Source organism: Notothenia coriiceps, unplaced genomic scaffold (assembly GCF_000735185.1).
Source record: "Notothenia coriiceps isolate Sejong01 unplaced genomic scaffold, NC01 NC01_scaffold00003414, whole genome shotgun sequence".
Lineage (NCBI taxonomy): Eukaryota > Metazoa > Chordata > Actinopteri > Perciformes > Nototheniidae > Notothenia > Notothenia coriiceps.
Window position 1 is genome coordinate 90,927 of NW_011336115.1, and position 11,754 is coordinate 102,680.

At 41.1% G+C, this 11,754-nt stretch overlaps 1 protein-coding gene across 1 annotated transcript in view; it reads left to right on the forward strand.

Annotated features, from left to right (window-relative positions):
- Positions 1 to 4,081: 4,081 nt before the first annotated feature.
- Positions 4,082 to 11,754, forward strand: part of map1aa (microtubule-associated protein 1Aa) — a 40,094-nt gene continuing 32,421 nt past the window's right edge. The window contains exon 1 of the mRNA XM_010766593.1: positions 4,082 to 4,170. The gene's annotated coding sequence lies outside the window, so the exon portion shown is untranslated. The remainder of the gene's footprint in view (positions 4,171 to 11,754) is intronic.

Below are 11,754 nucleotides of genomic sequence, written 5' to 3' on the forward strand. Positions count from 1 at the left end.
AAAGTAGGTCACACACACACACACACACACACACACACACACACACACACACACGCTGGCAGGGAGACAAAGAGGGAAAAAGGGCATGGCAAACAATATTTACAGAGTAATGGAGGCAGGTGCATCATGAGTGGGCGGTAATATAATGTTGTTGCAGTGTCAGCAACTGTGATACTACATTATTAATTTACAACTCAGGTAATGTTATTTTTGTGATTTCTATACTATATTCTATATACGTTTTTCTCTTTGTCGTGGATTTCAGTAACAATGCTTTACCGACTGAAACGCTGATCAGGAGTTTCTCTCACACCCTGCACATGCTTATCTTACATTGATCTGTGTCTCCATTGATTTGCGCCTGAGAAGGGCTCAAATATACAGCCAGTCACAGAACTGTGTTTAGAAAAGAAATACAGGCAAATCACACCAACACAAACTGATGTGGCTCAGATAAATAAGCTGACGTGCAATCCGTGTCTTTGTCAGTTTTCAAATGAGCTGTTAAAATGTAAATGGCTTAAACATTTCTAACGTTTGTTCTGGGTGCTGGTTAGGTGGACGTGTGATGATTAATAATTCAACAGCCGTTATTGATCAGCGCCTGGGCTTCTCTGCAGTCAGATCCGTATATCAAGTAGGAGGGTCCGCTGCTCCAGAGCCTTTCATCTTGACCTGACAATACACATCCTCATACCAACAAACATGTGAAAAGATGCGGAAAACTGTAATGTGAGCTGTATTGTGAAAGAAGAGAGTGTGTTTGTGATGTCCTTGGACCTGAGGACAAATACACTGAGTTAGTTACAAGTTCATTAGGTACTTCTCTAGAATCTACTGCAATCAGAGCAGTGCAGTTCAGACAAATATTTAGGGTTTGAGCAACTTTTAAATGGAACTGGAAACAGGTCAAAATGTAATCTTACAAACTCTTTATTTTAGATGCACTGATAGGATTTTATATTTGCAGAAAGTAATCTAAATCAGTTTGGATGAATGGGGGAATAATGATTAAAGGCCGGTATGGTGTTATGACCACTACTCGCGATACATTTAAATGTTTTTTACAAGAAGATCCTGTTTCCATTAAATTATCCACACTCCCTGTTTCACTATTCAGCTGATTGACACTTGATGGCAATAAGGTGCAAAAAACCTTTAAGAAGATTGCAAGCTAGGAAACATGAATGCCCATGATTCACAACTTAAAATCTACCTTAACAGGTCTGAGGAGGACTTAAAAGTAAATCAACACCTTTGCACAGGCTACCTTTAAAGTGTAAACAAGTGCAGTCATGCTAGCAGCTCTGTTATGCTGTACTTAGGCATACTCTGCTTTGAGCGAAATGTTAAATGCTAAAGCTAAAGATAAAAGATAAAGTCTATGCTCAACAGAACATGCAAATAAATAAGCAGGTGTAATGATAACAATGTTGGGATGCTAGACAACATTTTGTGGCAATCCACTTATATTTACAGTATAGACGATAGTGGTGGACTGACTGACATTACCACCCACAAACTGCTGGCATTACGACAATTGAAGCTTCTTTTGAAGCAGTTTTTAGAACATTTGCGAACATTAATAAGACTTGTAAGAGAGGGTGTATCTTGTCACTGATTGACCCAAGGAAAGCCTTAATCATAAATGTGTGTGACATTAGTAAATACTAGTATTTACATGTTTCTTATCTTGGTTATAAACCCAAACTTGCTCACACATTTTAACAGCTCAGGTTTGGTAAATTAGAGCTGCAACCTTCTACAGTATATAAAGTGCTTGTGTCAAAGAGAATGTGCTCAAGTGTGAAGCACCATGGTGGAAGTACTGCACAATCTTTTCAGAAATACGTGACCTTGACCAGTGTGTTTCTTTATGTGTGTGTGTGTGTGTGTGTGTGTGTGTGTGTGTGTGTGTGTGTGTGTGTGTGTGTGTGTGTGTGTGTGTGTATGCATACTTCAATGTGTGAGAGAACTGAGAGTGATGTAAGGGGTGGAGGAGGGAGGAGAGGCGGGTAGGAATACATGAGACATTCAGGGGAGAGAAAAAGAGCATGTCTGGAGAAAAGGGTGTGGCAGGCCGGGCACCGAGCTGCATGGCTAACAGCTGTCTGACATTTAGAGGAGACTGCCGGTCATCTGTGATGATGCTGCATCAGTGCTGCTTCATCAGGGTTGATATGATAGATTTGAGTTTCACTAAGAGGCTTTTTAAAGAGGCGGATAAAATGCGACGCTCTTTTTAAATGGCTTTTTACAATCAGACCTGAAGGGTGAAACTTTTTTGAGCAATCTTAAAGTCTATTAAATGACAGTTAGAGCTATTTCTGTATCAAAGGAAATCATTTTCTATGTGATCCCAAAAAAACAAGTTATTTAAGAGACAAAATGATAAATGTCTAGACTACTTCTGACAGGGAGGGTAACATTGAACAATGAAACACTGACACCAACCTCTATGAATTAGCATCAGTCTCTCTGTTAGTGAAATGTTATGATTCATGGTTTATAGTGGGTCAGGTTGGCAAAGCTAACGGTCTATTTTAGTTTGTGTCTGTCCTGCCCAGCAGCTAATGTTTGACTCACAGCTGTTTGAAAAGCCCCGTTCCCAGAACAGACAACTTCCCACTCAACAAAAATATCTGGCTTTAGTGGTCCAGATATGCTAGCACAGCATCCACCTCCATAGTAAACCTGAAGTGGTTGGTTCTTCTACCCCTGTAGTCAAAAGGCAATGGATAATTACAGCTTTACAGCCACATGCTATTGTGTGTCTATTTATGATATCAAAATAATGGTTGAAGGCCATCCACACTCTGAGAATATAAAGTACACCTTTTTACCTTTAGGGGTACAATGGCTCATCACTGGGACAGTACCCTCAAAGGTACAGCTTTTGTACCCTTTACCATTGGTACAAGTTTGTACTCTTTCATTTGTACCATTTAATCAGCAGTCTTGTACATCTGGTAACAATTGTGTACCTTAATTTCATAGGTACACAATAGGTCTTTTTAAAAAGGTACACCATTTCTACATTTACGCATAAAATAAAAAACACATAATGAAACTTTGGAGATTTTACAAGGGTTAAATAGTTTTCAGTTTTCAGAGAGTTGATTTTTTGAGAGTTATAAGAGGCCAAGGGTTGATGTAATTGGTAATAATTTAAACTGATATTTTTGAAACATTACATATTTGACGGCAAATGCATCAGTCTGACTTATTCGAGTATATTTTAGACTTAGCTTTTATAAATCTGACTGATTTTTTAAGCAAATAAGTAGCAAATATAAATAACAGAAGGCTTCACTCTGTAACAAGAAAGAAAAACATTGAGGCCACAGTTTGTTCTTGCACATGATATTTCAGTAGTGGTCAAACATTTAACAATTCAGGCAGCGCGCAAGGCCAAGTCTTTCGTTGCAGCTGCTACTGGGTGATTATTAGTTCTTGTTTAGCATACCTGGTTATCTGATTTACATTTTTATGAGACAGCACAACTAATGTTCCATAGCAAGCTAATGATCAAATTCACACCGGTATTTAAAGCCGGTGCATTGCACTTTAGGCATTAGGGAAGAAGGGTGTATACATTAACCTAAAATATGTACAATGTAATGCAATTTCAGGCTGTGAATTATATATTGTTCCCACAGATCAGTAAATCATGACTTGACCACTTCCTGTTGACAGAATCATTTTACTTCTGGCAGTTTACAGGGGGGTTTGAAACTCCAATGAGAAATTAGAATTGTGGAATCAAAATATGAAAAATCCAAGTTAACAACAAACACATCTAAAGACTTATTTTTTTGTTCCATGCTGTTCATTCAGTGAGGGGTGTGTTAGGGGTCTCATGCCCTTACTATTTCTCAAATTCAGGCTACGGCCCTGTTTCAAACATATTAATAGATTTATCCCTCAAATATTAATTCTGCATGTTATCTTGAAGAGAAGTTTTAAAAAAGACGAGAGCTCTTTTCAGATTCATGTGAATGCTGCTCGATCCCATATCGGAAACGGTAGTGTACGAGGGGCTCCTGAATGCAGCACGGCTAGCACAGTGTAGGTGTGGAGCTGCAGGCCGACCCTGGTTCATCCTCATCCGCAGCAGCAGCAGCAACAGCACTGCCCCTCCCTCTGCTCCATCCACACCACTGACGGACGGTAAGACACACACTTTATTCCCGCGTTAGACAGCCTGACATCCCGCAGACGAGGCGGTGGATGTGCGCCTCTTTTCGACCGGAAGGTGATGTTGTAGGAATGTTAGAGACGGGCGGCGATAGACTGGAGAATGTTCTGGAGAGGCTGCTTGTTTTATAACACCGCATCGTTAATCTGGAGCGCAATGCACTGGTAGAGGAATGCATGCATTTTTTATATTGACGTTAACTGTATGTGAGGAATCGTGTTAGGATTGGTGTTTGCTGTGGTCGTGTATTAACTAGCCTTCATATGATATGAGTAACATGATGATTAAGAATCTAATTTCATATCGTTTGCATGTCCTGTTAACGAAGAGCCTACTTTTTTTAATTTGCTCCTAAAATGCTCCAATAGTAGCTTATATAGAGATGCTATGGGGCATTTATGTAATTATGTCACACACTGTACTTTCTGGTATGCTGTTGAGGCAATGGCCAGGATTTTAGGAGGTCATGAGTTCTGATTGCTCCCAGCACAATCTCACATGATTTAGCCACCAGAAAAGATAAATGATACCCTCTTTTCTATTTATATCTTAAACTATATTTCCTGTAAATGGGATTTTTCTATTTATTGAGTTAAATGATTGTTTAAAGCGTTTGTCACAATCCCAGGGATGTAATTTTACGAAATCCCTTGTTTTTTTACTAATCTCAAATGATCGAGTCAATATGTGCAATTGTAGGAAGAATGTCAACTCCTCCTTAGTTTGTTAAATCCCTAAAAAAATAAAAATAATATAGAGGCCATGTCACTTTAAGCCACAGCTCTTTCTGGCATTGCTTAATTATCTTCTTTTCACAAAGGATGATAATGCAGGATACCGTTTGGAGCTAAGGTAGGCCTTTAGCTTCTTGACTCCTGCCCACGCTTTAACCCACAGTGTATGTTCAGTTGTCAGCTGCCCTCAATTCAGTCAAGTAAATTGGGCTGACCTGATTTTTTAGATGGGGACAAAAGCATCTTTTGACCTGAAGGCAAGCCTCGCTGACTGTGGGGCTAAGCCTGTGGTCGGGCCGCAGCAGCTGGTCGGTTCATCTGCAACCTGTGTAGGGATGTGCTGGATTACACTTCACTCTCTGAATAACCCTTAATTTATGCAACAGGCTAGACAAAAAAAAGTCTAAAAATAGAAAAGCACACCGACGACTTGCAGACGTTTCATTTAGTGGCACGCAAGGCAGAAAGCGTTATTTCTTTGGTGTTTTATGTAAAAAATTGACATGTAAGGTTTCCCTGAGATGGCTTGTAGAAATACATACGTTATTGTTGATTCACGAATGGTCAACCTATTTATATTATTTAAATGCAATACCTTTGGACTGTTGCTGCAGCTAACAATTTTTTGTCGATCAATAGGTCCATAAGATGTCATTAAATTGTGAAAAGTGCCAATCCCAGTAATACAGTATTTACACACCCAAGGCGACAGCTTCAGGATAGATGAAACATTTTATTGATTAATCAACTAGTCGTTTTACAAAAGAATAACAAATAACCCTTTATTAATTGCTGAAAACATATTGAAGGCATCTTTAGTTTTTAAACAGGTAACGGCCTTTGGTGGGGCCTTATGGGGAAAATAGCACAATATATTTGATTAAATACCTCAAAAGCCTTATTGCAACAATATTGCAGGGTTGGCTTTTTGTACTCTCTCAAAATATGAACACATTGAGATTTTTTGATGAAATAAGTGGGAAAATATTAGAACCTATGGAACAGTCTTGTAAATTAAACACATTACATTACTTTACTGTAAAGCAGCTTTTAACAACAGGAAAAGATGACAACTATTTAGGGCTCCTCCTACACATTTCATTTTTATTGATGAATTAAAATACATGACATTTTATATAAAATATCAGCAACTAGTGAAAAGCGGCTTAAATATTCAGACCATGAATCCAACACCCACATTTAGATTATCATTGCATAATATATGCTCACATTCGAGAAACTCGAACAGAATGTTCCAAAATCATGGCTGTTGATTGGCTGATCGTCTTCATACTTCTATTGGTTGGTACAAAAACGATTTATTTGAAGATGAAGATTTTATCAATGTAACAATTAGTTTGCAAATAAAAACATGTCAATATTGGTTAGCTGCAGCCCTACTCCTGTTGTAATACATACACCAGTTTACCCAGCTGGTGGTTTATCATCACTACTGGAAGCTGTCTTTGAAATGTCCTTGAGTCGGCGTCCTCTCTCAGTGACTGAACATGTGGACACACAGGCTGAGCAGAGCAGCTCGGGTCATCTGCAACAGTGCTTCTGAAGGACCGTGTTTCATAATGTCTAACTGAATGCACTTTATTATTAGATTCTCCTTTAGAAACTCCCCCACCACCTCCCGCCACACACACCACCCTGTAGTGAGTGTGCTCTGTGAACTCCCATAATGCCTCAGGGCGGGTAAAGGCAGAGTGCTGAGCTCAGCAGGATCAGCAGGGTGGAGCGCGGAGGACACGGATGCCCAGCAACAAGGATAGGTTTATGCTGCTACAGTGGAGGAGTGGTCCCCTGCTGAATGGGGTTATATTCACTCCATCGATGGATTGATATCAAATCAGAAAAGAGCTGCTAATACCTGAGAGAGAAGACTTTCCATCATTTAACACTGATGTACTGGAAGTCTATCCCTTATTTCTGTTCTTGCAGAGCATAACTGTATTTCTATAGCTTTAACATCCAACTACACACAACGAAATCTGTGTAATCTTTACATCTTGTACTAAATGGGTCAGTACGCTTGAAATAAGTTGCTCTTCTTTTTGGTAAAGAGTGTCTGAATATTCATTATAAAAATAATATTGATTCTAATTCGCATCCCAATGCGGACATGGACGATTCTGCATCTCTGCAGTAGGGCTGAACGATTAATCGATTTTTAATCTAAATCGCGATTCGAAATTATGCGATTATAAATCGCAAAGCCGGCGATTTTTTTTTCCTTTTTTCTTTTTCTTCTTGTGTGTCAGTCATCCACACCAATCAGAAGTGCTGTGCTCCACATGTACCAGCCATTGTTAACCAATCAGAAGTGGATTGGTGTGGATGACTGACACACAAGAAGAAAAAGAAAAAAGGAAAAAANAAGCATCCAAGCCGGAAAATGTATTTATACTGCCATACCAGCAGAAACTGTGAGCATTTTTAGGCTGCTTCTGCAGAAATATTACTACTCAGAGAAATGGCCGTTCCAGCACACGAAAAAAGGCAAAATTCCTCGATGACTGGTTCGCTATCAGGGCTGTTTAGGAAAACTATCAGCAATAATATATATGGTGAGAGTATTAAATTTCTAGCAGAATTGATACATTTAAAATAATCTAGATCTTGGTTCTTTTGTTTGTATTCTTTGTTATTGTTTTCGTGCATAGTCTCTCTGCTCACACTCCAGTCCACGTTCTTGGCGTGGGTGCCAACCGCCAGGTAACACGAAGAAAGCACAAGAGAAAGAGAGAAGGCAAAAAAGAGAAGTTGCACTTTAAAGGTTCTTGCAATCCGGGGCCAAAAACCGGGAAGAGAGAAGGAGACAAATAAGAGCGGTGAGCGATTAAACACCTGCCAGAGGTTTCATAAGCTGCTATCTACCCTCTAGCTTACCAGTTAATCACGAATCAGAAGTTATGCTTATTTAACGACAACAGCTATAATCTTGGAAGCAAAGAAACTCACAAAAAAACTTAAAATGTGCGACAAAATAGTCTCAAACTATCTTTAAATAAGCTAACACTACGCCTAAAAAAGCTAAGCTAACATCTAAAGTCAACTGCTAAGTAACAGCCGAAAGTTATAAACAGCTAAAGTCTAAAACGCTAAAGTCTAAGCCCCTACAGTTATTATCCATTGGCCTCTGGGGAGTAACACGTTTGATTGCTAATCGCTCAAGTGACTGTAGTTAGCGCGTACTTATCGGGTACACATTGTCTTTAAGACGTTGAGTTGTCTCATGTGTTGGCTGCTTGTTACCATAGACTGATGGTTTTCATGAATATATGCCGTAACTAGTTATAGCATCGCCATTCACGACACGTTACCATTGGCCCATTGAAATGAATGCCGATCGTTCTCAGCTGAGCAGCGGGGCTTTAACCTCAAGCTAAGCGGACGGGCGTTTAGCTCATTAAGGTTAAAGTAGACTCGCATCACTTTATTCTTAAATAGTCATCGATTCGTATCTTGCGACAACGGAACTTCGGGATGAATGCGTCACAGCAGAAGGTTTTCTCAGCTGGCATTACACAAGTTAACATATAAAGATGCAATAAGAGTAATAGAAAATGAAGCCCATTTAGCAGCAAGTGTACACACAGTGGAACATATCACGTAGAGCTATCAAAGGCATACACAGGAGGGTGCCGGGCTATACAGTGAAAAACTTGTAGCGTACACGCGGAGTCCTTCAAAACAGTCGGCTCCACTAGGCAGGAGGTTTGCGTCTCTGGGGCTTAACTTTTAGTGAGTAGTTACACACGGATTTAGTGCTTATAAACCGTGCGTTACAACCACCGATCTAATGTCGACCTGGTCTATGTGAATAAATAGTCATTTTAATGAAATAAAAGGCTGAACAAACTGCGTGAGCTGTACATCTAGAGCGTAAGGTTGCCGTGTACACAGCATTATTAATTGTGTGAGTTATCTAATATTTGTATCTCCGTATTAATAGTATAATTCCAGCAAAGACCAACTGTGTATCGTACGATTAAAGTCTTAATGGCATATAAACTGTTAATAACATCTGGGACCTGTCGTTTGCGATCATTTTCTGCCTCTGCCTTAGCATCACATGCGACAAAATGCGATCAATTCGCGAAGCAGCGGGCCGGTTTAGCCACAGCGAGCATACGATGGAGACAACCACTCCAGGGCGGTGATGTGATAAAACACGCGGTAGCACTGATAAGGCACTAGAAATTAGGAACAGTAGTCATTGAATAGACGACTCTTTTGAATTTCGCCTTCCCCTTCACTCGGCTGACTCAGTTTAGGGAGAGATTACTATCTAAATATGTTGTATCTCGAGATCAATAATGAAGCCAGCTCTGCTGTCTCTTCATCAGACAAGCTGAGAGCACAATGGAGGAGAAGAAGAACCCCTGGCGACTCAGGTCAGTGGTTGCGACTTCATCACAATAGTAGTTCCTAAAGTCAGCGTCCGCCGACGGGGCGTCTTGACCTTCATTTGACGCCCTGCTATTCTCAGCTCGAACCGGCCCCGGCGGCGTTATACAGTACCGAGGTAAAGTAAACCAGAGCACTATTTCTCCTAGACACAGCTACAGTCACCTTCGTGTGTGTACTTGTTTAACTTCTGCTCTAGGTTTTCCGAACAGACTCAGAGAGCTGTGAGCTCTGGAGCGTGGACTTACAAGGCTACCGGAGATCGATGTTGGGGGTTGTGTGGTTCACATGTCAGCTACGCCGATCGTGCCAGCCGGCTCGGCCCGATCCTGCGGGCCAGGGGCGGAGCGGATGGGCCGCGCACCTATTTTACAACTTGCCGATACGGCGCAACTGGCGTAACTTTTTAGATAAGATTGGATCGGTTAGCAGGGGGCCCTGGCCCGAGTCGGGGCGAGGTCAGTTTGCGGGCGGCTGTGGGGCGGGGCTCGCAGTCAGGATAATCGCGTCTCAGAGAGTAGGTGCGGTGTGGTATTAAAAGTATTGTGGTCGTATTGATAGTGAAGGAGACGTGAAGGACGACGTGCCACGGTTTAAGTAGTAGAGCTTCGATGGATAAATTGTCACGAATGCCATAACATATGCATGACATTCAGCGAGGCAATATTGGTCTGCAGGCTATGGGTTGGGTGGGGGCGCGGGGATGCACGTAGCGTCTGAGACAGCAAGTTAAATCCATTTCTCATCTGCCCAGCCGTTTCTGAGACGCAAGTGCTACCGGGTGGTGGGGCGGCTGCGAACCGCGAGATAAACAGTGACCGCCAATAAGATCTCGTTCAGGGATTTAATGGATTGGCCGGCGTTTTGTTGGAGCTGTTCTTCTGTTGCTTCTTTGCCAGGAGGCGCCAGCTGTGTCAGAAGGTGCGCGCGAGGCTCATGACGGGCAGGCTAGAGGTGCGCGTAGGCGAGCGGGTCGAGAATATGCGACCATTCTCCCACAGCGCACCGCGCAGAGCTCGCGCAGGGCTGCACGATGCGGCGGTACGGCTAAACACACCCAACACATATATGTAACAGGTCATGTGTTGGTAAATATGAACACACAACTCCCATATTTAAAAAACTCAATCTATTCAAATTTGTTGATATAGTTAAGCTTAAAACAGTACTGATTATGCATAACATTTTCCATAACAAAATGCCTACTAACATGTCATCACGTGGTATATGTCTCGTCTGACAGGGGTGCAGTTCTGACGGAGAGCACCAGAACGTCGCTCCGCCACTTCAGATAAGGAGCTGTACACCTGCTGCCGTTTTTGCGTGGCTGTGTCTTAGTTGTAAGCCCAGTGGCGATCTGTTCATCTGTCATACTGATCATACAATCAATCAACAAATCTTTGTTGTTATTAGCATCTGGTTAGCTAGCTATGCTAACAAATATATGAAACTTTTTCTACAACCAGTGAGGTAAAGGCACATCTTTATATGATCATTATAGTTATAAAAAAATAAGAGAATAAAGTAAACAGGTATAAAATACTATATGACAGTACAAAAGTTGTTATTAATAAACAAGAATACAGTTTGAAAGGGGAGTGATTTGTAAAATATCCATAAATAAAAAATCTGCTTACAGTTCTGTTTCATATGGATGTTGAGAGATGTATCCATAGATCTCTTAATGTTGCTCTCAAAGTGCAGCAGATTGATGCTTTTAACTTCAAGATTTAAAAAAAAAATCTTCCCAGGGGAGCATGCCCCCGGACCCCCCTAGAGGAGGTTAGGTCCCCCCCAACATAAAACATGTTCACATGGATAGGAAACTAAATTGCACACATGTTGTGTCCGTATCTTTCTGTTTTGGTGGTCATGCCACAACCATGCACGTGCATGCATGCACGAGTCATGGCAAGATACAGTTGGGCAAAAAAGTATTTAGTCAGCCACCAATTGTGCAAGTTCTCCCACTTAAAAAGATGAGAGAGGTCTGTAATTTTCATCCTAGGTATACCTCAACTATGAGAGACAGAATGAGAAAAAGAAATCCAGAAAATCATATTGTCTGATTTTTAAAGACTTTATTTGCTAATGATGGTGGAAAATAAGTATTTGGTCAATAACAAAAGTTCATCTCAATACTTTGTTATATACCCTTTGTTGGCAATGACAGAGGTCAAACGTTTTCTGTAAGTCTTCACAAGGTTTTCACACTGTTGCTGGTATTTAGGCCCATTCCTCCATGCAGATCTCCTCTAGAGCAGTGATGTTTTGGGGCTGTCGCTGGGCAACACGGACTTTCAACTCCCTCCAAAGATTTGTTATGGGGTTGAGATCTGGAGACTGGCTAGGCCACTCCAGGACCTTGAAATGCTTCTTACGAAGCCACTCCTTCGTTGCCCGGGC